This window comes from Xenopus tropicalis, chromosome 8 (assembly GCF_000004195.4).
Source record: "Xenopus tropicalis strain Nigerian chromosome 8, UCB_Xtro_10.0, whole genome shotgun sequence".
In the NCBI taxonomy this organism is placed as follows: Eukaryota; Metazoa; Chordata; class Amphibia; order Anura; family Pipidae; genus Xenopus; species Xenopus tropicalis.
In genome coordinates, this window is record NC_030684.2 from 116,736,694 (window position 1) to 116,762,500 (window position 25,807).

Consider the following 25,807-nt stretch of genomic DNA (forward strand, 5'->3'; position numbering starts at 1 on the left):
CTTATTGGGGCAGAACAGCCCTATTGGGTTTATTTAATGGTTAAATGATTCCCTTTTCTCTGTAATAATAAAACAGTACCTGTACTTGATCCCAACTAAGATATAATTACCCCTTATTGGGGGCAGAACAGCCCTATTGGGTTTATTTAATGGTAAAATGATTCCTTTTTCTCTGTAATAATAAAACAGTACCTGTACTTGATCCCAACTAAGATATAATTACCCCTTATTGGGGGCAGAACAGCCCTATTGGGTTTCTTTAATGTTTAAATGATTCCCTTTTCTCTGTAATAATAAAACAGTACCTGTACTTGATCCCAACTAAGATATAATTACCCCTTATTGGGGGCAGAACAGCCCTATTGGGTTTCTTTAATGTTTAAATGATTCCCTTTTCTCTGTAATAATAAAACAGTACCTGTACTTGATCCCAACTAAGATATAATTACCCCTTATTGGGGCAGAACAGCCCTATTGGGTTTATTTAATGGTTAAATCACAGGTGTCAAACACAAGGTCCGCGGGCCAAGTCCGGCCCGCCAGGCTTGCAATGTGGCCCGCACCGATCTCGCCGGCCGTACTTGCTATCTATTACGCATGCGCATAGATTTTATGCGCATGCGTAATAGATAGCAAGTACGGCCGGCGAGATCACAAGCCACAAGTCACGCGAGATTCAGGAGGCGAGTGCTAAAGAGCGTGTGCTAAAAAATACACAGGAGAGCGTATGGCCGTATGCTAAAAAATACACAGGAGAGCGTGTGCTAAAAAGTACGCAGGAGAGGGTGTGCTAAAAAGTACACAGGAGAGGGTGTGCTAAAAAGTACACAGGAGAGGGTGTGCTAAAAAGTACACAGGAGAGCGTGTGCTAAAAAGTACACAGCAGAAGCTGACAGTTCCTGGCATAAAGTGCAGGCATAAAAATCAGAATCTGCTATCTGTACCCAGCCAGGCATTTATTGACTGACTCCATCTGCCAAATCAAGCTATCCCTGTGCAGTTTTCAACTTTTTCCTTCTAACACAGATTTCCAATAAACTACATCTTTTACTGCCAATATTGATCCCAAAATGTCCAGGAAAAGAAAAGTTGACGGTGAAGGCAGACAATTTAAGTGAGTTGGTTAACAGCACTGTTAAGGAAAAGATTGTTCCACTCATTTTAAATTCACATTTCTGGTTAACGTTGTCAGTTTATGACTGTTCAGTAAACCATTCGGCCCGCGATTTAGGCTGGATTTTAGATTTTGGCCCCTTCTCTGATTGAGTTCGACACCCCTGGGTTAAATGATTTCCCTTTTCTCTGTAATAATAAAACAGTACCTGTACTTGATCCCAACTAAGATATAATTACCCCTTATTGGGGCAGAACAGCCCTATTGGGTTTATTTAATGGTTAAATGATTCCCTTTTCTCTGTAATAATAAAACAGTACCTGTACTTGATCCCAACTAAGATATAATTACCCCTTATTGGGGGCAGAACAGCCCTATTGGGTTTATTTAATGGTTAAATGATTCCCTTTTCTCTGTAATAATAAAACAGTACCTGTACTTGATCCCAACTAAGATATAATTACCCCTTATTGGGGGCAGAACAGCCCTATTGGGTTTATTTAATGGTTAAATGATTCCTTTTTCTCTGTAATAATAAAACAGTACCTGTACTTGATCCCAACTAAGATATAATTACCCCTTATTGGATGCAAAACAATCCTATTGGGTTTATTAAAGTTTTACTGATTTTTTTAGTAGATTTACGGCATGGAGATCCAAAATATGGAAAGACCCCTTATCCAGAATACCCTTGGTCCTGAGCATTCTGGATAACGGGTCCTATACCTGTATAATCATACTGGTGTGTCATGCCAGCTCTTAAGTGGTCAGTATTTACAGGATATTACAAGTATGGGATCAATTATCTGGAAACCTGTTATCCAGAAAGTTTCAAATTATGGGAACATCATCTTTCATAGACTCCATTTTAACGAAATAATTCAAAATTTCAAAACATATTCCCCTTTTCTCTGTAATAATAAAACAGTACATAGCAGTTGATCCCAACTAAGATATAATTCATCTTTATTGGAGGAAAAACAATCCTGTTGAGTTTATTTCATGTTTAAATAAATTATTTATTAGTAGACAAGGTATGGAGATCCAAATTATGGAAAGATCCCTTATCCAGAATACCTCAGGTCCCAAACATGTTGGATAATAGGTCCCATACCTGTATAATATTTACGAAACCCCATTAACTCTACTGAATGTGAAAAAAAAATACACATTGACTCTAATTGCATTGGTGAGAAAATAAAAAAAACTGCCATGACTCCAATGCATTTGGAAAATTTAGGCAACATTTTCATGATCAAAATTTTCATGATATGAAAATATTTTTGGGAAGCTTTTATTGGGCCCCACTCATGTAACCCAGAAAGAAGTCATTTCATTTTCTATAAGACTACTAAGGCTGCACACACTTTATGATATATGACATTTGCTTTACAAAATCTCTGCCAGTTTGAATTGCCTCATATCAGGATAAAATATACTAACAATACAAGCCCAGGCATCAAAGCATTAACCTTGTAAATGTCACCATTTCTAATGGAATTTGCGGGAAGGGATATCTATTGATTAGTCCTGATATACTGACGGCTTCAGTTTCTAAAGGACTCGTTCTTTATGTTTAACTTGCTGTGCTTATAGTTTTATTTATTACATTAAATAGTATAACAAGTTATACCACTAAGAAAACTAAAAACAATGAAATAGTTTAAATATCTACAATTTCCCCATGTGTAATAAAAGACACAACGTTTGCTCAGGTACAATAACCCATAGCAACCAATAAGATGGTTGTTTTTAGAATGATCACCAAACCTATAACAGTTGTAGCACTTTCTATTATATAACCCCATTAGGAACTATTTGGAGTATACGAACATAAGGAGTTGTGTTATTTTCACATCACAATTTAAGATCTGATGTTTAATTACTGTCCCAAATAATGTACATCCATTTAGAATGGTTTATGCTAAACCGATCTAATCGGGACCCTTCCAAAAAACAATCTTTTTATAAATATAGATCAGTATCAGCATTTAACAAGAGAACTACCACTGGCTTTATAGTACAGGTATGGGATCCTTTATCTGGAAACCTGTTATCTAGAAAGCCCCAAATTACAGAAAGGCCATCTCCCATAGACTGCATTTTAATCAAATAATTCACATTTCTAAAAATGATTTTTTTCCCTATAATATAAAACATTACCGTGTACATGATCCCAGCTAAGATATAATGAATCTTTATTGTAAGCACAACAATCCTATTGGGTTTAATTTACGCCCAGGTGCCAAGCATTCTCTATAACATGAACCATACATGTATTCAACTTTACAAACCGTTATTTTAAAACTTTGACAATGATCAATATGATGGGCAAGCTCAGCTGGTTTAGTAATCAAATGATACTGAAGAATATCAGTTGAAGCAGATGCTCCTATTAAGGTGTAGACGTGGACCCATACAAATTGATATCAGTTGATAAAATAGAGCAGAAGGGGTTCTAGATCACTCCCACTATGTAGCTGGATAATCTGTATTTGATTATGTTTTCTTCGCCATCCTCTTTCCCACCAATTTAGTCTGGTAGGCTGGTTATCAAATAACAGAGTGGGAAATCTTGTATGATTCCCAAAGATTTTAAAACTCAAAATTGAAAAGTATCAGGAACATTAACTTTACAATCTGGAAAGTTTTAAAAGAAATGACATGTTTGTTAAAATTGATACCTTGGTCAGTCCACCAGAACTCTTTCTCCTACCATCCTGACTCAAAGAATATCTCTTACTTTATTTATAATGTGCAAAACATCAACACTGTTTGATCCTTATAGGATCAGCTATGTATTAGTAGTCTAATGGCTGCTGTACTGCAATGCTAGACATTTGGGACTTGAAAATGAACATTAGTGATGGGTGAACTTGCTGTCTTTTGACAGCTGCAGAAAATGTTGTCAAACTGCAAAATTTTGCAGAGATTGGAGTCAATGGGAAGCCATAAGTATATTGTGGTTAAAATGTTTATGGCTCTGCAATAGCACATACATATAGCATATACAGTATAATATACATTGTTCCTTTGTAGCCACTAGACTACAACTGATCTACATAGAAGAAAAGTCTCCCATGTTCCCAATATGTTGCCAATTTCTTGCCAAATATGGCAGCAACTTTTCCATCAATATTATACCTTCTATTTATCATTTTCTCCCAGTTGCTCATGCCAGAAATCCTCTACATCCGGCTCCCACTGATGTGAAAAGCAATGGGCAAGCAACGTCTACGTTTGTTTTTCCATTTTAATTTACCAGTTTATTCTGGCAAAACATGCATGGCAAAATTCATGGAGAAAATGTCACCGCAGGCAAAACCGTGAATATCACCATAAAACTTTATTGCACTAACAAAGGTTAATTTTATAGTGGCTTGTCCAAGTTCCAGTGGTCCCTGCAGTTATACCACAAGTTAAAATTCTTTCCTTGCCTCATGGGGGGCAACATTATTTATAATATAGAACTGAAGCATTCCTGATATAAAGTTCAATAGATGGACAGTAAAACATTTACAGAGCACAAGTTTATTTGCACCCTGAAATTCCTTTATTTTCAAAGTTCCACATAAGGAGAAAGCAATGATGATAGAATAGATAATAGAAACAGACACCTAGGATGTAGGCATGGTAAGGCTTAATTATACGTGAAGAATGTATTAAACAGGCATATGAGGTTTTAACCTGCACAGACTGCTAGACTATTTAAACAGGGACGGCAAAACTGTAAAAACTGCCTAATCAATTTTAATTACAATCTCAGGCAGATAAAACAATGAATATACAGTAGGTCACGGACAAAGTTCAGCAACATCTGTGTAATGCTTTTGCATTATAACTAAACCCTTTTTATTTGTCTATTTTTCAGGGCTGAAATGCGATAGGACATCCTTATTCTCCTAGGAAACCTTGGGTATTCACGAGAACACACATTCAAAGGATTTTTTATGTTCTACTGTATGTTGTACAGGGAGATCTTAGGAAGCAGTAAGTGACTTATTCATTCTATCTGTCATGCTGTCTAAGTGCGCAATCCTTCTCAATTTCTATGGCCAGCACCACTTCTAAACAGTTCCATGTGTTTATCTATAATTTCAGCCAGGCTGAATTTCGTTCTTTTGGGAGAATTATACAACTATAACACCTTAACAAAACACAAAAGAATAAAACTTGCATGTAATGATTGCAGAAAATCTGTATTAGTATATAAGTATATAAGTTACTATCCCAAGATACCCCAATACTGCACATCAAAACAAAATGATAGACACTATTTATACTAGTTTGAAAGATATTAGGCAGATTTATCAAGTTTTTTTTTTGTTATTGAAAGAAAAATGAGTTTTTTTCATATTTTTCAATTTGATAGCAGAAACTTGCTTAGCTCTATTCAAAACAATGGGCATATTCATATTTGTCAGAATGAAAATCTCTCTCTCTTTTTCCGCTTACCTGGATCCTCTATTTGCTTTAACTGGGAAGGGATATTTAATCAATTTTGGATTATTTTCATTTTAGAGGTTTTTTTTTTTAATTCGATTAAACTTGAAATTTTAGGGACAGATTTAAGACTGGACAAGTCCTTCAGCTCGAGCAATCATAAAGGAAACCCTGCGTACGTTATGGAACTCACACAGTTTCTGGGAAAAAAAAACTTCTTTAGTTGAGGAAGCCCACTTCAGTAAAAATACCTTAACTAACAAGTTTTTTTCCCGGAAACCTCATGTGAGTTCCTTAATTCACACAGGGTTCCTTTATGATTGCTTGAGTGATCATAAATCTGCCCCTTAATAAACTTGAATGTTTGCTTATTTATTACAAATTTCAAATACAGGTATGGGATCCCTTATCCGGAAACCCATTCTCCAGAAAGTTCCGAATAACGGAAAGGCCATCTACCATAGACTCCATTATAAGCAAATATTTCACATTTTTAAATGATTTCCCTTTTCTCTGTAATAATAAAACAGTACCTGTACTTGATCCCAACTAAAATATAATTACCCCTTATTGGGGGCAGAACAGCCCTATTGGGTTTATTTAATGGTTAAATGATTCCCTTTTCTCTGTAATAATAAAACAGTACCTGTACTTGATCCCAACTAAGATATAATTACCCCTTATTGGGGGCAGAACAGCCCTATTGGGTTTATTTAATGGTTAAATGATTCCCTTTTCTCTGTAATAATAAAACAGTACCTGTACTTGATCCCAACTAAGATATAATTACCCCTTATTGGGGGCAGAACAGCCCTATTGGGTTTATTTAATGGTTAAATGATTCCCTTTTCTCTGTAATAATAAAACAGTACCTGTACTTGATCCCAACTAAGATATAATTACCCCTTATTGGGGGCAGAACAGCCCTATTGGGTTTATTTAATGGTTAAATGATTCCCTTTTCTCTGTAATAATAAAACAGTACCTTGTACTTGATCCCAACTAAGATATAATTACCCCTTATTGGGGCAGAACAGCCCTATTGGGTTTATTTAATGGTTAAATGATTCCCTTTTCTCTGTAATAATAAAACAGTACCCTGTACTTGATCCCAACTAAGATATAATTACCCCTTATTGGAGGCAGAACAGCCCTATTGGGTTTATTTAATGGTTAAATGATTCCCTTTTCTCTGTAATAATAAAACAGTACCCTGTACTTGATCCCAACTAAGATATAATTACCCCTTATTGGGGGCAGAACAGCCCTATTGGGTTTATTTAATGGTTAAATGATTCCCTTTTCTCTGTAATAATAAAACAGTACCTGTACTTGATCCCAACTAAGATATAATTACCCCTTATTGGGGGCAGAACAGCCCTATTGGGTTTATTTAATGGTTAAATGATTCCCTTTTCTCTGTAATAATAAAACAGTACCTGTACTTGATCCCAACTAAGATATAATAAATCCTTATTGGAGGCAAAAAAGGCTAATAAGGCAAAATCTTCCCTTCCTTATTTGTTTCCGTAAGTTCTTATCTCATGAGCAATGAAGTTTATAGAATACTTATCATACTATTTAAGAAAAGACAGTGGGCTTTTATATTATAAGTCTGGAAGCTTCTCTGCAGTACAGACTATATTTCTTGCCTGTAGAAGTCACAGTGATATGAGCAAAAACACAATCTGGGAAGGATATAGCAGTTATCTGACCTCTTACACATTTCACAATATCAGTTGCGAGTAACAGATACTGTACAGTATGTTCGCTGGGCTTTTGGCTGTTAGTTCCTTTCTTCTTGTTCTTTCAGAGTGTGCATGCATTGGCAGCTCTCAGCCTCCCCCTTAGAACATTAGATTAAAGACAAAGCATTATCCCGGATGATTATCAAGTAAAATTGACTTTTTGAAATCCGTTAGTTGTAGAAGTATAATAGGAGGATTATTTACCAAGAGTGATAGAAGTATATAGAACACTTTATTAGATGTTTGAGCTAACTAAACCTCCATAGCTCTTATATAAGGGGTATCCACAGGCTAGATTTTGAGTTTAGTGAGTTTAGTTTTAATGAGATTAGTGTTTCGTTTTTTAGTGTCTAAAAAATTATTTTTGCAAAGAGCCCCCAAAGTTATGCCTCTATTAACATACTGTTAAAGTTCTCTCTACTTTGCAGTCATATCTGTATACACAGATCAGCAAACCTTTCCCTCAGGCAGTGTCGGACTGGCCCACAAGGATACCAGGAAAACTCCCGGTGGGCCCAAGTGTAAGTGGGCTCTGCTGCTTCTAACCATTTGGCTTTATTCATGGTCATTTCCTGTGGGAACAAATCGACTAAATATAAAGAAGAATAGTGTGTAAAGATTAAAAACTAGGAAAATAGAGGTTGAGTGAGAAGTGGATGGAAAATAGTTTCAAGAGTAGCACCACGGTCTAAGGTTTTCTGGTGGGCCCCTGGCATCCCAGTTAGACACTGCCCTCAGGACTTTGTATACGATAAGAGAGTATTCATATGGAACATAATAAAGAAAATAGGAAGGGTTTGTCTACTATAAGAGTACTTAGGATATAGAAATCCTTCTAGAGGGAGTGATAATGAATTATTCATAATTTGAAAGCTATAGAAAGCATATATAATTTGGTAAAAAATTTGTAGTAATTTATCCATGGGTCCGTATGTTTGTTGAGTTCAGGAAGGCATCACCTATTTCGATACTCAACCACAGTAAATTGGCTGCTTGCTTGCTGGATAATTTTTCATCTTCAGGTGGTTTCAAAGTGTTGAATTGAAATGACTTGTTTTGTAGAGATGTAGCGAACTGTTCGCCGGCGAACTAATTCGCGCGAACATCGGGTGTTCGCAAGTCCGCAAATTCGCGAACTTTTCGTGATGTTCGCAATTTGGGTTCGCCGGAACCGAAAAAATCGCAAAACTTACGATAACGTTACGAATGCTCCGAAAAAGTCGCAAAACTTACGATAACGTTACGAATGCTCCGAAAAAGTCGCAAAACTTACGATAACGTTACGAATGCTACGAAATAGTCGCAAAACTTACGATAACGTTACGAATGCTCCGAAAAAGTCGCAAAACTTACGATAACGGTACGACTGCTCCGAAAAAGTCGCAAAACTTACGATAACGTTACGAATGCTCCGAAAAAGTCGCAAAACTTACGATAACGTTACGAATGCTCCGAAAATGTCGCAAAACTTACGATAACTTTACGAAAGCGCCGGAAATTACGAAAAAGTCGCAAAATTACCGATCATTTTCGAAAAACGGCGTGTGTCAATTTTTCAGAGAAGTTTTTGCCCTTGATCCCCCTCCTGCATGTCACTGTCCAGGTCGTGGCACCCTTTAAACAACTTTAAAATCAGTTTTCTGGCCAGAAATGGCTTTTCTAGGTTTTAAAGTTCGCCTTCCCATTGAAGTCTATGGGGTTCGCAAAGTTCGCGAATATTTGCAATTTTCGGCGGAAGTTCGCGAACAGGTTCGCCAACTTTTTTTTTGAGGTTCGCTACATCCCTATTGTTTTGTATCCATACTACAAAGCTACGTATAATCTACAGACAAAGCCCCTTTATAGGTCCCTGGTAAGGATGTAAATAGTTTTGATTTTCCATCGTCCTCTTCCGGAAATCCACGGCAAAATCATAGACTCTTCCCAGGACTGAGACTGCTTTTGTCCATATGTCAGGATCTTCATCGGGACATTTGGCCAGTGGACTGGGGGGGGGGGTGAATTTTAGTTGTAACTTGTAATTATTGGCTGGCATGTCGGTCTGAGTTATGTTAATTCTCTTTTGTGAAGTTTTTTAATAAAACCACATAAAAACCCTGGTAAGGCCTCACCCTGAGTATGCAGTGCAGTTTTGGGCTCCAGTCCTTAAGAAGGATATTAATGAGCTGGAGAGAGTGCAGAGACTGCAACTAAACTGGTAAAGGGGATGGAAGATTTAAACTATGAGGTGAGACTGTCGAGGTTCGGGTTGTTTTCTCTGGAAAAGAGGCGCTTGCGAGGGGACATGATTACTCTGTACAAGTACATTAGAGGGGATTATAGGCAGATGTTCTTTTTTCCATAAAAACAATCAACGCACCAGAGGCCACCCCTTTAGATTAGAGGAAAGGAGCTTCCATTTGAAGCAGCGTAGGGGGTTTTTCACGGTGAGGGCAGTGAGGTTGGGGAATGCCCTTCCTAGTGATGTGGTAATGGCAGATTCTGTTAATGCCTTTAAGAGGGGCCTGGATGAGTTCTTGATCAATCAGAATATCCAAGGCTATTGTGATACTAATATCTACAGTTAGTATTAGTGGTTGTATTTATAGTTTATGTATGTGAGTGTATAGATTGGTAGGTGTGGGTTGTGTGTGCTGGGTTTACTTGGAAGGGTTGAACTTGATGGACTCTGGTCTTTTTTCAAAATTTGGCTTCCAATAGTAATAGAATTATATTTATGCACTACATTATGCACCCTGTGAAACAATGATGCAATATTAGTGTTTATGTCATGTAATGTATATTTTCTTTGTATGTGTGTACTCAATACTCTTTATCCATATATTGCTACAATTTGCATACTTTGTGAGAATTTAAAATAAAGGTGTGGCTGTGCATTACTAAATGTACTATAGGGGGCTGATTTACTAAGACACGATTTCAAATCCGAATTGGAAAAATTCCGATTGGAAACGAACATTTTGCGACTTTTTCGTATTTTTTGCGTTTTTTTCGGCGTCTTTGCGATTTTTGCGTAAAAACGCGAGTTTTTCGTAGCCATTACAAAAGTTGCAATTTTTTCGTAGTGTTAACACTTGCGCGCAAAGTCGCGCCTTTTTCGTAGCGTTAAAACTTAAAAGGCAGACGTTTCGCGCAAGTTTTAACGCTACGAAAAAATCGCGACTTTGCGCAACTTTCGTAATGGCTACGAAAAACTCGCGTTTTTACGCAAAAATCGCAAAGACGCCGAAAAAATCGCAAAAAATACGAAAAAATCGCAAAATTACCGATCATTACGAAAATAACGCAATCGGACGCATTCGGCCCGTTCGTGGGTTAGTAAATGTGCCCCTAGGTAGCTGTTAAGAAAAACTCCTCCTTAATCGTCTTCCTCTCTAAGGACAAGCTTCGCACTGGTTGGGTCTCTTCATTACAATTTTATAGATGTAGGTAATTTAAGACGATAACATAACCCCAATTATTGTATTTCCATTTCCAATAGTCAAAATCAAGTAACTACATTATATGTTCCAATGCAAAAGCCACTTCATAACTGCTTATGCAATTCCACCGGCACCGTAGTTACCAGTCAATGAAGAGAGCTCTCACACCAAGACCATAATTACACTGATAAACACACAGAAACAGCAGGAGAGAAGCAGAAGGTTATTTTTTCAACTCTAGATGTGATCTAAACTGAAGCATTTTTCTGATGAAAAAGTGTTAATTGTAGATACTGTTTATGTTTCTCACATTCAGAGGAATTAAGGCCACTTAGAGCTATCATGCTCTGTCTCTAGGCACCATAAAACAGTCTATGAACTTCACATCCATTGGGATTCTTTCAGTTGCCCCACTGCATTTAAGAGACTCTAGTTTAGTAGTGACAGCTATCTGTTAGTTAGAGTTGTCAGTCATGTTAAAAGTCGGAACAAAAATCCCTTATACAAGACATCTTGGTGACACTGACAAATATGGGAAATAAAATCTGATTTCCTCCAGTCCATGGGCAAGAAAAACTGGTTGTCTTACAAAGTCTCACTTGAGTCAAATGTTAGTTATGCATCTGGCTTATAGCACAAGGTGGAAGAAGGTGACGCCTATGCTGTTCCCTTTTACCTTTTCTTTGTAATGTTAAGTCAGTACCTTGTACTTGATCCTAACTAAGATAGAATTGATCCTTATTGGGGGCAGAACAGCCCTATTGGGTTTATTTAATGGTTAAATGATTCCCTTTTCTCTGTAATAATAAAACAGTACCTGTACTTGATCCCAACTAAGATATAATTACCCCTTATTGGGGGCAGAACAGCCCTATTGGGTTTATTTAATGGTTAAATGATTCCCTTTTCTCTGTAATAATAAAACAGTACCTGTACTTGATCCCAACTAAGATATAATTAATCCTTATTGGGGGCAGAACAGCCCTATTGGGTTTATTTAATGGTTAAATGATTCCCTTTTCTCTGTAATAATAAAACAGTACCTGTACTTGATCCTAACTAAGATAGAATTATCCCTTATTGGGGCAGAACAGTCCTATTGGGTTTATTTAATGGTTAAATGATTCCCTTTTCTCTGTAATAATAAAACAGTACCTGTACTTGATCCCAACTAAGATATAATTACCCCTTATTGGGGGCAGAACAGCCCTATTGGGTTTATTTAATGGTTAAATGATTCCCTTTTCTCTGTAATAATAAAACAGTACCTATAATTGATCCCAGCTAAGATATAATTACCCCTTATTGGGGGCAGAACAGCCCTATTGGGTTTATTTAATGGTTAAATGATTCCCTTTTCTCTGTAATAATAAAACAGTACATGTACTTGATCCCAACTAAGATATAATTACCCCTTATTGGGGGCAGAACAGCCCTATTGGGTTTATTTAATGGTTAAATGATTCCCTTTTCTCTGTAATAATAAAACAGTACCTGTACTTGATCCCAACTAAGATATAATTACCCCTTATTGGGGCAGAACAGCCCTATTGGGTTTATTTAATGGTTAAATGATTCCCTTCTCTCTGTAATAATAAAACAGTACCTGTACTTGAACCCAACTAAGATATAATTACCCCTTATTGGGGGCAGAACAGCCCTATTGGGTTTATTTAATGGTTAAATGATTCCCTTTTCTCTGTAATAATAAAACAGTACCTGTACTTGATCCTAACTAAGATAGAATTGATCCTTATTGGAGGCAACACAATCCTGTTGGGTTTAATTAATGTTTAAATGATTTTTGGTAGACTTAAGGTAGGAGATCCAAATGACAGAATGCTCCCTTATCTGGAAACCCCAAAGTTCTGACCTGGATAACAGGTCCCATACTTGTATACTCAATTAAACATCCTATACACTTTCTAAAATAATCAAGTTACTTTTCATTTACCCCCATCTAAGTAATCTGTCTTTCTTCATTCTCTCTTTATAATTGTCAGACTGGGGTACCCACCGGGTAATTATTGCAGGGTCCAACGGGATCAGGGTTCACTGGGATTTATACTGCTCTCCTGGTGGGCCATTCCCACCCTGTGCCGGAGTCAGAATTCAGATTTTGATCAACAGTTATGTCTGATATATGTTACAAGGGGGCCTATAAAATGCATTCGAGTTAACTCTCAAACACAAACAAACAAAGTCTAACAATATAACTGACGTTAGACTTTATTAATTACATTTAGAAAGTTTCTTATTGTAACGAGATTAAGTTTATATAACATTTTCACTTTTGCAATAGTTCTGATGGTCATGTATGAATATTTAAGATATATTTATGACTTCAGCTCTCATCATGTGTACTGCAGTTGATATTTCTATTTTAAACCATAGAATCCCATGGAATGTTTGCAATTTTATATCCATATGGAAAGCAGATTCTTTAAAAGAAAATAAAAAATGAAAACCAGCATGATTTTGACAAGATCTTTTAAAGGCAAACTATACCCTTCAGAATGAATGCTTATCCAACAGGTGGTTTGTTATGTTAAGTGACCTATTAAAGAATCTCGCCAAAATGGAATATATATATCAGTAAATATTGCCCTTTTGCATCCTTTCCCTTGAGCCACCATTTAGTGATGGGCTGTGTCCCTCAGAGATCACATGACAGGAAATAATGCAGGTCTGACGGTAACGGGAAGTAGTGTGGAAGCAAAAGACAGAACTCTGTCCATTCATTGGCTGATGGGGCCTAGCATGTATGTGTGCCTTGGCTTGTTTGTGTGCACTGTGAACCCTATGATCCCAGGGGGCGGGCCTTCATTCTTAAAATGCCAATTTTCTATGTACAAGTACCCAATAGTACATACTACTAAAAAAATATATTTTTTATGAAAATGGTTTATTTAGATGAAGCAGGGTTTTACATAAAAGATTATATATATATAAGAGCTTATATATACATTGTTTTAAGTTTTCCTTCTAAAAAAATAAAAGTTGTCCTTTATCAATATGGAAGTTTCGATACAATGTTTCCATATTTGGTAAAAAGGTACAGCTCAAAAGGAGATAATTAAGAAACCCTTGGAGTCACGCTATAGAGACTTATTTACATTAGAATACTGTGGGTATGTTAAAAGTGAATATAATTTTACATATGGAACAATTATTCCATGTTACTGAAATCCTTAAGCTCAAGATGGAATAGAACAAAACTACACAATGTCACCATTACAGGGAACATGGGATGTCTGACAACTGTTTGTATTTTAATGAGATGGTGATTAACATGGTGATGGTGAAAACAAGTAATAATAGAAAGTAAAGCATTATGAATCTGAAGCAAATTATAATGAATAAAGCCTGTTGGGTGAACATATTCCAACGCTTGTATTAAGAAAAAGGTGTAAATAAGAGGACATTATAAAAACACAGGATACATTCTATGCAGTACACTGTAATACAATGCTAAGAAAATATTAAATTATCCACAAGCTTTTAAAGCTGTAAGCTATGCACAGTTACTACAATTAGTAGTAGAAAGACACAAATTAGGAAGGAATAAAACATTGTAATGAAATTAAGTATTTTTAGGATTTTGTTGGGCATTAAGGGCAGTGTAAAAACTACAGACAAAACAGTGGAAACGTTAAGCTTTTTGAAATGCTAGCTTATTTAATATAAAACCAAGTTATCAAACCAAGTTGTCGGGTTTGCATTGTTTTGGTGAAAAAAGGGGAATAACTTCTCCTTGAAACTGGGTGAAATAGAAAACAATGAGGGGATTAACTTCTCCTTGAAAATGTGTCAAGGACAGGCTGTCACTGACTATTCTATTCCTCTACTATTCTAAGCCTCCAGAGGACTCAATGGTACATCACTAATTATTAGTATTAGGCTAATCCAATAGACTAATTACATTTATTTGATCAACATTCTATCAAGGCTTAATGACTAGGAACTAGAAACTTTATATTACTAACAGACAGCACCGACAGGATGATATCTTCTTTAAAAGGCTTAATTGCAATAAGGGTTGAACCCTTATTCTAATAAAGGCTTTTAAAGACCATCATCGTCCTGCCGGTGTTGTCTGTTAGTAGTGATGAGTGAATCTGTCCCGTTTTGCTTCGCCATAAAATTCGCGAAATGGCAAGAAAATGCTGCTTTTTTTGTCGCCCACATCTATTTTTTTGTCGCCCACGTCTATTTTTTTGTTGCCCACATCTATTTTTTGTCGCCCGCACTTTTTTGACGCGACCGCACGTTTTTTTGACGCAATTGCGCCCAATTTGACAAGACCGCGTCCAATTTGACACAAGCGTGCTCTTTTTTGACGTGTCCGTGCCCAATTTGACACAATCGTCCCCTTTTTTTACAAGACCAATTTGACGCACAACGAAAAAAAATCCAATGCAATGAACTTTTCCGCTTCAAATTTTCACAGAAATTTCACAAAACAATTCACCAATGCCGAAATGTGGAAATTCGGTTCAAATCCATGCCTGCCGAATAAATTCACTCATCATTATCTGTTAGTAATATATTGGATTGGTGGATGGATGTGGCCATTGTGTAACTTGCATCCTGTATGTTGCCATTAAAAATATTCTGTTAAGAACCCCACATTATGATTTGCAGTTTGTCAACTGGCAATGGCATTGGGAGGGATTTCATAATTGACATTGTAAAGCTGATTCATTATTTGATATGCATTCACACAATTTCTAAAATCTAGTATATGGGTTGTAAAAAGGTAACTGAACTTACATTTTACACAGTTACACGATTACAGTTGCACAATGTTACATTTTGCACAGTCAAAACTCCAAAAATCCATTCTAAGGGCCAAGGAGTATAGAAATGGAATATTGACTTGAACTTGTCAAACCTTCATTACATATAACATGTATAACATAACATAACATAAAACTGCTTCTATAAGACATGTTAGTTTATTCATATATAGGTACCGATATACTAGGGGCAGATTTATCAAAATATGAGTTTAGAGTCATAGTAAAAAGCCGTACGTCCATCATGTTCAACCATAATTAGTGATGGGCGAAATGTTTCACCAGGCATGGATTTGCGAATTTCCATGTTTCGCCATTGGAGGATCCATTTCGCGAAACGGATGAAAAAATTTGCCGCAGAAAAATTTGCCACACGTCCAAAAATTGTCGCCGGTGTAAAAAAACAATAGTCACGGGTATCAAAAGAATAGCCGCGGGCAACAAAATAATAGCCGCGTGACGAAATAATAGCCGCTGGCGACAAAATAATAGCCGCGGGTGATGAAATAATAGCCGTGGACAACAAAATAATAGCCGTGCGACAAAATAACAGCCGCGGGCGACAAAAGAATAGTCGTGGGCGACAATTTTTTTTGCCGCACAACATTTTCGCCGTTTCCCGGATCTTTTGAAAGATTCACGAATTTTTTCGGCGGAGCAAAACGGAACAGATACCATAATGCCTATATATAACTTCTAGTTGATCCAGAGGAAGGCAAAAACCCCATCTGAAGCCTCTCTAATTTGCCGCAGAGGGGAAAAAATTCCTTCCTGACTCCAAGATGGCAATCGGACCAGTCCCTGAGTCAAATATATAAAACTCACTCACCTTTTAGTCATTTCTATGGGATTTTTAGAAGTTCACCTATAAATGGGTCTCAATAGACTCACTATTTCATAAATACGCTGAATAGAACATGTTTGAGTTTTTATGAATTAAGCTCTAAACTCACATTGCGGTAAATCTGCCCCATAGTGTATACATGTATGTTTATATGAGAAGATAGAGAAACTATTTTAGTATTTTGCTTCTTCCAATCAAAAGATCTATTCAGTGATCTGTAGGTGACTTCATTTCACAAGTGATCTATTCTGCCATTTTGTTTTCGCAAGATATGTCATTCATACACTAAAGGAGAATCTATAAAAAGACAAAACCATGAAAGGCATATTATTTTGAAACGGAGATATCATGGGAAGTGTTACATCTCTGCCCCAAGGCTAGAGTGAGCAGAAACAAGCAAAGTGTGTCGCTACTGCAAGCGGAGAAATGCAATTGATGTCTCATTTGATGGATGGATAACAAGCTAGCAACACGTTATTGTTTCATCCACATGGACACTACTTTTAGCGCCATCTCATCATGTTTCAAAGAGAAGAAATGTTTCAAGTGGTAGAATAGTTTGTATATTTATAGTGCTTCAAAAATATTGCAATCATTTTGGCTAAATCTCTGAAAAGTGATCCTGTGCAGCATGTCATTAAACTGACTGCCACCAAACGTATAATAATAAATGCCACCTATAAATTCGGCCAGCGGATCCTGGTTGTAGGGTTGAGGAGAATGATTTCATTTATTATTTAAATAAGAAATTTAGGTAAGAACTGAATACTATGATTATTTGGGAAGGTAGAGTTACCCACGTTAAAAAAGCATGCATTTATTTGTAATACTTCAACATCTAACGGGGACCACACACAGGTCAATAAAAGCCGCCAACTCAGCACCTCCAGACAGTAATGTACAGACCAGCAGGCTGTTCAGCATTCCTTTCCATGAAAGGGATCAGGCATCAAGAGAGGTGCCCACAAGAGAATTAGAATTGCTTATTACAGGTATGGGATCCATTATCTGGAAACCCATTATCCAGAAAGCTCTGAATCACGGAAAGCCTGTCTCCCATTGACTCCTTTTTAATCAAATAATTCAAATTTTTAAAATTGATTTCCTTTTTCTCTGTAATAATAAAACAGTACCTGTACTTGATCCCAACTAAGATATAATTACCCCTTATTGGGGCAGAACAGCCCTATTGGGTTTATTTAATGGTTAAATAATTCCCTTTTCTCTGTAATAATAAAACAGTACCTGTACTTGATCCCAACTAAGATATAATTACCCCTTATTGGGGGCAGAACAGCCCTATTGGGTTTATTTAATATTTACATGATTTTTAGCAGAATTAAGTTATGGAGATCCAAATTACGGAAAGATCCCTTATCTGGAAAACCCCAGGTCCCGAGCATTCTGGATAACAGGTCCCATACCTGTAATGACTGATCCCAGTTGTTTAAATGGACATGGTGGCCTATCTGAGACAAGCCTCTAGGTACATTGTTTTCCACCTTTATGGCTGTTTTGCTTATATTTTAATGTTTTGAAAATCTAATACTGTAATTTAGCCATTTATTAGTTTCTCTAGGGATGTAGGACCATATCGGTGTATTCGCTGAATTCTAAAGCCTAAAATTACTAACATATGAACAAAGCACTTTGTGGTGTTTTTAAAATATATAAATTTGTAAATAAAGTGAATGGTTGGATGTTTAATGCTGTTTTATGTAACACATCATAGTGATTTCCATTCAGATTTCGTTATATTTAGAGTTAGAATCCTCTTGTGCGGGGGAATGAGATTGACGTTGAAAAAGAAAATGTAGGACAGATCCTAATTAGCTGTTCTATTTCCACAATCTGCTGCTTGTTTGGCATCCATGAAAGCATCCTCACTTTCCCATACCTTCCACATTCAGTGCAGAAGGGGAGTAGGAAAAATAAAACAGATGCAGGATTACAGATGAAGATATGTGTATATATATATATATATAGAAGCACATTGTCTGGGACAATGCTAGGAGGAAGGTACATATCTCCCAGAGTGCTCTATGACAACCAGCATATGAGGAGGATAACAGAGCTTGGGTGCAATCAACATGTAACAAGCGCCTGGGGTAGGGGTGCTCTGTGCCAAGAAGCAGGAAGTCTGTAAGGTACTGGCAAAAGAAAATAAGGATATTCAAGGAGAAGGAAAGGCTAATAAAGAGTTAATCTCAAGCTGCAGGCATACCTTCAGTTCTCTCAATAGTGCCCTTAAGTCTCCCCATATTTCTCCCATTCTGAAGATCAGAAACCTCATAGGAAAAAAAAAACGCTGAGCTGTGTAAAGAAAGTTCCCATAATGCCTCACTCCTGCACAGAGACCCAGACCAGTGTACATGCTCAGTTAGTAAGACTTAGGGGGAGATTTACTAATCCACGAATCTGAAACCCGAATGGCAAAAATTCGGATTGGAAACGAAAATTTCGCCGTCTTTTCGTCGCCGTCGTGAATTTTACGTATTTGTCGCAACTTTTTCGGCGCCGCCGCGACTTTATCGTATTTTGCACAACTATTTCATCGACGCTGCGATTTTTTCGGATTGACCGATTGTAAACCAATTGTAAACCCATTTTTTCTCGCCGGCGATGAAAAAGTAGCGGAAAATATCCGAAAAAGCCGCGACAGGGACGAAAAAGGCGCGGAATATACAAAAAAGTCGCAAAAATACCGATCATTACGGAAAAACACATTCGGACGCCTTTGGACCGTTCATGGATTAGTAAACCTCCCCCTATGAGTCAGCTTCCTGCTGATTGGCTCAGATCCACATTCCTAAGGGGGGGAGGGAGTTCTTAGCATTCCTGAGGGAGGGGGGAGTAGGAGAGAGCAGAGAGCTGCGTGTCTCTGGTACAGGAAAACCAACACAACAAATCTTTTGACAGAGGACTCAGTGCAGCGTTTCTGTGAGTGCTTATGGCTGTATTTACATAGACCTTTCTGATAAAGCTTACTTAGTTTTTACCTTTCCTTCTCCCTTAATTATTGTTTTAGAAAACAGTCAACTCCTTCTGCAGTTCTTGAAAACCTTATCAGGAATTTTCTGTTTTTCTTGTGTTTTGCAAGCAATTTAAAGGGCCAGTTTGCAAGTGCAGTAGTAAACAGAGTGACCCTATCCCTTACTAATAAGAATGTAGACCAACTATATAACTGTTATATGGTTGAGAGCTTTCTCTTACTTATCTGTTTGCTGTATAATTGATGTAATCAGCTACTAAGTTCACCGTTTCCTTGCCAGGGTCCTCTGTGTGTCGCCTTGCATTTAATATCCAATGTATTGGACTTTACAGTGGCTTTACAGTGAGGCCAAAAGAGTCGGGGAGTTAAGAAAACAGATCTGAGCCATTTTTACTTTTATTAGTCACTTTAAGTACTGGAAAGCATTTATATAATACATCCATATCCTAGAAAAATGATTTTAAAGAGGAATCTGCCAAAGTGATATAAAAGTGCCATTGTGCTATTCACATGAGAATCGGTCGCTTTTGTAACTCTGCCTTTAGCATCTCGCTCGGGTCTAACAACTCATTTATCTCTGGCTCTTCTACACATGCTTACTTCTAACAAACATTGGCCATCTCTGCTTTCCCACTAAGTTACTGAGGTTTGGTAAAAGCATAACATAGCAACGGCCTTGATGGTGGCACTTGAGAACTGCATTAAAGGGGCAGTACATCATATTCACCTTTGTTCAACATTAGGAAAATAAACATAAGGGGTGATTTACCAATGCAGCTGCAAGTGTGATGCTAAAATCAACTTTTATTATGCTAAAATATTGCTCTTATTGACACCAAGTTACTCCTTGTATTTCCATATCATTGCGGCAAGTATCATCACATCCATCCTGCCTCTTCTGCTGCATCTTGTAAAAGTGCGCCTATTGACGCTGGGGAACTATGAAGCTACCGGTACACTAAACATTGTGCCAGTTCAGTGGTTCCCACATCAGTTTGAATCAACAGGCACAGCAAATGGAAACAAATATTCTGTGTTATGGGTAAATGTAGGTACCCCAACATTTTCCTGTTATGAAGCAATAATGAAACTTTGTTTTGTTTTTAACTTTACTTTATCCCCTCCCTCCGTGTAATCAAGATTGCAGATAATGACCTCTGTATAAGCAAACCCCTACTTTTCCCAATCAGCAATTGTCAAAAAGTATTTCCATTTGAAGTCATGGGGATGCAATGTTCAGCTGCATAAATACCACAAAAAAAAATAAAGCCGCTCTGCCAGCCTTTACACTGGCTTCTGCTTTAGGGCTTTGATAGCTTATAACTTTATAACTACACAATAATGGGAATTATTATTTGTATTTATTAAAAATGTTGCATACTTAAGGGACATTTGCACTTACTTAGGGACTTCATGCACCATTTGAAAACACTTTGCACTCTGTACAGGAGGTTGTGAACTAAATTTGCCCAGGTGCAGGAATCTATTGCATGGGCAGGTAGCATTTATTAGTCACCTGTTTAAATTAAGTGTCCTATTGGTTTCTATGGGTTACTGCAGCTTTGTTCTTTTTAGTAAATATGGAGTTATTAGTGATGAGCGAATCTGTTCCGAAAAATGTCGAATGGCGAAAAATTTGCGTGGCAAAAAAAAATTGTCGTGCGGCTATTATTTTGTCACCCGTGGCTATTCTTTTGTCGCCCACGGCTATTATTTTGTCGCCCGCAGCTATAATTTTGTCGCGCGGCTATTCTTTTGACTCCCGTGGCTATTCTTTTTTGACGCCGGCGACAATTTTTGAACATGCAGCAAATTTTTCCGCTGCAAATTTTTTCATCCATTTCGCAAAACAATCCGACAATGGCGAAACACAGAAATTCGCCTGAATCCATGCCTAGCGAAACATTTTGCCCATCACTAGGGGGCACATTTACTAATCCGAAAAGCGTCCGAATGTGTTTTTTCTGTAATGATCGGTATTTTTGCTTTTTTTTGTCGCCGTAACGACTTTTTCACAAATTGTCACGCTTTTTCGTCACCGTCGTGAAAAAATCGGATTGGTTTTTCCGCCGTTTACAATTGCTCAATACGAAAAAGTTGCGACGGCGACGAAAAAGTCCGCAAAATACGATACATTTTCGTTTCCAATCCGATTTTTTCCCATTCGGGATTCGGATTTGTGGATTAGTAAATGTGCCCCTAGGAGTTATGTCTTTAACACTACAATGCTCTTATGTATAAGCTAAACCATAACTTGATGCAAGCACTGTTATTCTGGGAACTAAAGCTATTAAAGCAATGTTATGTATTAGTTTATGCATAAATCCCTGTTGCTTTGTGAGTGTATGTTTAGAAGCTCCTTTCCCAAGGAGTATAGAAATGATAGTCCCAAATGCTAAACAAATGAGCTGCTGATCCTCTCTCTCTATTCTCATTTCTGCAGAATATCTTCTACATAATCAGTTTCCAGTTTGCATTATACTGTATGGCCGTCCTAACAGAGATTAGTCTGTGTGCATAACTGTATAACTGTTTTATTTAATCCTGTTTTCCTTTTTTTTTTATTAAGCCTTAATTGTTGTTGTTTGTGTTGGCATTCTCCCTAAACCTTTTAAATTAAGGGCTGCTTAACACTTCATTTCCTTGACAGATTGTGTTTAGAGCTCACTGTCTTCCAACTGTCTTTCACATTTCCATCTGTATAAGAAACATTGAGACAAAACAAATACAGCTCTGGCACAAGGATTAATACTAATTAACTCATTCTATTGCTTCCAGTATTCCTTCTAAATTCTTAGATATAGATTGTAAGCTCTACGGGGCAGGGACCTCCATCCTCTTGTGTCTTTGACTCTTAACTTATTGCAACAGTAACTGTATCTTGTATTTATTTGTATTTATTGTTATACTTTGTATTTATCTATTATCTTATTAACCCCCTGTTTGTATTAATGTATTCTACTGTAGAGCGCTGCGTACATAAGTAGCGCTTTATAAATAAAGATATACATACATACAATTCTTGACATAATGTTATATGTTCTATTAATAACTTTATTGACCTATGCGTGTTCATTAAGGTGCATTGGAACAGGTTATTTTCAATATTAGGGAGCTTCATGACTTGCCTGTTTGGTTAAGTAATTCACCACCAGCAAACCATTTCTTTATGGATACTGCTTTGTATAAACTCAGTCACACGATATCTGAAGAAGAGAGGAGTAGATTAAAAGTATAAGTATAAAAGTATAAGGAGTGGTTAATTTGTTATGGGAAGCTCAGAGATTCTTATTTTATTTCAGAGAGACCTTGCAAGATTGAACTTATTAGGGCTAAGATACATGGGGCGATTAGTCACAGTGAGTTCTAAAATTTCAGTTGACTAATATATGCTTTGCTTTGACCGATCGTACATATTAGTGATGTGTGGAATGTTTCGGCAGGCATGGATTCGCGGAGAATTTCCACGTTTCGCCATTGGCTGATTGTTTCGCGAAATGGATGAAAAAATTTGCTGTGGAAAAATTTGCTGCGCGTCCAAAAATTATCCAAAAGAATAGCTGCGGGCGTCAAAAGAATAGTCGCGGGTGACAAAAGAATAGCCGTGGGCGTCAAAAGAATAGCCGCGGGCGACAATTTTTTTTGATGCGCAACATTTTCTCGCTGTTTCGCAAATTTTTCACTGATTCGCGAATCTTTAGAAATTTTTCGGCGAAGCGAAACAGGACAGATTCGCTCATCTTTAGTAATGATTAGTCTCCATAAGTTTTTAAAAAACGTTGCGGTAACTAATAGCCTGTGTGTGTTTGCCCTCAATGTCTGCTCCATCTACTAGGGTACTAGGATCAATTCCAGTGTCAACGCTTTCACACGTGTGCAACTCACTAATTCTTCTAAAGACTAGTGATGAGCGATTTTTTTCGGCAGACATGGATTCGCAGCGAATTTCTGCATTTCGCTATTGGCAAATTGTTTCGCAAAACTTCAGTGAAAATTTACAGTGGTCACGTAAAAAAAGACACAGGCGACAAAAACAATCGCACAACAAATGAATTTCGCTAATTTTTGGCTGTTTCGTGAATTTTATGGCGAAGCGAAATGGGACAGATTCATTCATCATTAATAAAGAGCTAAGGAGAACATTGAAGCTGCTTTGTTGATAGATAATTGTTTGCAATAGACTTGGTTTTTGGTATGTGGTTGGTGCTTTTGGGGCCATAGATCATAGTCAAGAGGGGCTTGACAAGGCTAGGAGGACCTGCCACCTCCCCCCTTTCCCCTGCATGGCTGCTATTGGATAGTAGGATTGCTGGGATTGCAAAACAGGAAACTTCTAGGGATGTCTTGCCGGTTCTGGTGCAGCAGGCAGGTGGATCAACAGTGGAACCAGCATCCCACCCTCCCTTCCTGTGATTGTAGGTGTGGTTTATCCAAGTTGAGGGAGTGGTTTGGTGGTTTTGAGCCCTAAGGGGACAAAAATGGGTAGTTGGAAAGGTTAGGGAGTAACTGGGTAGGCCTGGATTCCTGGAAAAGGTGGTCAACCTCAGATGTGGATATGAGAAAGCAGGCAGGAACCAGACTTTAGGCTCCAGGTCAGTCAGTCCTTTGGAATGATATATTGACATTGTTTGCTAAGGTTAATATTTGTTGGACAAACAGCTAATAATAAACGCTTGAGAGTTATACTTGTTAATTATGTTAACTTGTCATGATTTGTTACAGTCAATTGTCTGCTTGGATAACCCTCTGTCAGGGTATACATTTCACCTCCATCAGGATACTGTATATATTGTTTTTTTGGGAGCTTATTTATCTTTATGTGGTATGTATCTTTTGAATTTTTGTTTTGTTTTGCCCCAATGTTTTAGCAGCCAATATGCCTGTGTATCAATGCTCACTGTTCCCATGTAATTAAAATGAATCATACTTATTTGGTAAAATGCAACCTGGATATTTGCTTTGCGATGGTGAAAAGAAATTGGCAAAAGGTAAACATTTACTGGTAAATCAGCAAAATGTCATTGCATTCCAATTTTTTCCAAATGTTGCTTGCACTTTAATAAAAAGGCCTTTGGCGGACACATACATTCTTGCTACACGTTACTGAATCTCCCAAAAAATATATGTACTGTATGTTTTATAAGGCTAAACTGGGGCTAAACTAGGAGATAAACTGTGAGATGCAATAAATTGTGCTATATAAACAGGGATGAATATAATAGTAAGAGTATTGATGGCTGGAAGCCCAAGCAGGAGTGTAAGTGCACATAAAGCAATATATTAACAGTGTCTTATTTACTACAAGGGCTATTTATATTGCTGTGTTTAATGCTTGAAGCAGATAATATACACAAAAGCTGCAGCTTTTCTTCTTACAACAAAGAGGCAATTGGTAATAACATTTATAATTTGTCATGCAGATATTGAGACACATTTGAAAGGTAAAAATGGTTATTAAAAAGTAAAGCAAATCCTGCCATTTGTATGTGTTTGTAGAACAGCAAAACTGTGTGTCTGGCAAATGGAGATTGAAGATAAAAGCCCTTTAACTTATAAAAGTACATAGAAGGCAGGTTTGGAATATTACATCTTCTTTGTTGAACAAGCATTTCCCTGCTCTGACTGTAGGCTAAAATGAACAAAAATGTCTTTGTATGAGGGTGTATCTGTAAAACAAACAAGTCACTTCTCACAGGTTTATGGGGTCTTGGCCACTTCTCACCATTTAGCAAATATCCGAAAATCTCAGAGGGCAATGGCACAGGCACAAATGCAGGAATGCACACTTGCTCCTGTAGCAATTAGGAAGTTTCAATGAGCAAGGTGCAAAGTGAAAGGGTACTTTTGCTCCCTGTTTATGCACACTGCACCATGCCCCATTTAGAGGATCACGGTCTAAAAAGAAGCACTTCAAAAATAGAAACTCTCTACTTCTTGCCATTTAGCAAATATCCAAAAATATCAGAGAGCAATGGCACAGGCACAAATGCAGGAAAGCACACTTGTTCCTGTAGCATTGCACTGGAAGGTGCCCGATAAAACAATTGCAACCTGTTGGATAAAAGTCCTGATCATTCTAGCACCTTGCATCCCCTGGCACTTACCAACTTGGGAATTCTGAATGACTTGCAAACTAGTGGGCATTCCAGTAGATACCCAGGCTCTATCAACCCCCCCCCCCCCACCCCTCTGAAAATAGGCGGTGCTGCATAAAGAAAGAGGAGCACCCCTTTCCAGGAGTAGAATTAGGAAGTTTCAATGAGCAAGAAGCACTTCAAAAATAGATACTCCAGTAGACCTCCATAAAATACATCCAATCATATAATTTATTAATGCTCCATTTATTTTGTTCTGTTTTATTTGAGATCAATACACAATGTTGTCGTGGAAAAAAAGTTGATTTTTTTCTCAATTTATTATGCAACAAAACTCAACATATCCGAAT

At 37.4% G+C, this 25,807-nt stretch overlaps 1 protein-coding gene across 2 annotated transcripts in view; it reads left to right on the forward strand.

Annotated features, from left to right (window-relative positions):
- The window catches only part of tmem121 (transmembrane protein 121), a 195,926-nt gene that overhangs the window by 94,152 nt on the left and 75,967 nt on the right, over window positions 1-25,807 (forward strand). For both annotated transcript variants that reach the window (XM_031892010.1, XM_018096958.2), the window contains exon 2: window positions 4,986-5,104. The gene's annotated coding sequence lies outside the window, so the exon portion shown is untranslated. The remainder of the gene's footprint in view (window positions 1-4,985; window positions 5,105-25,807) is intronic.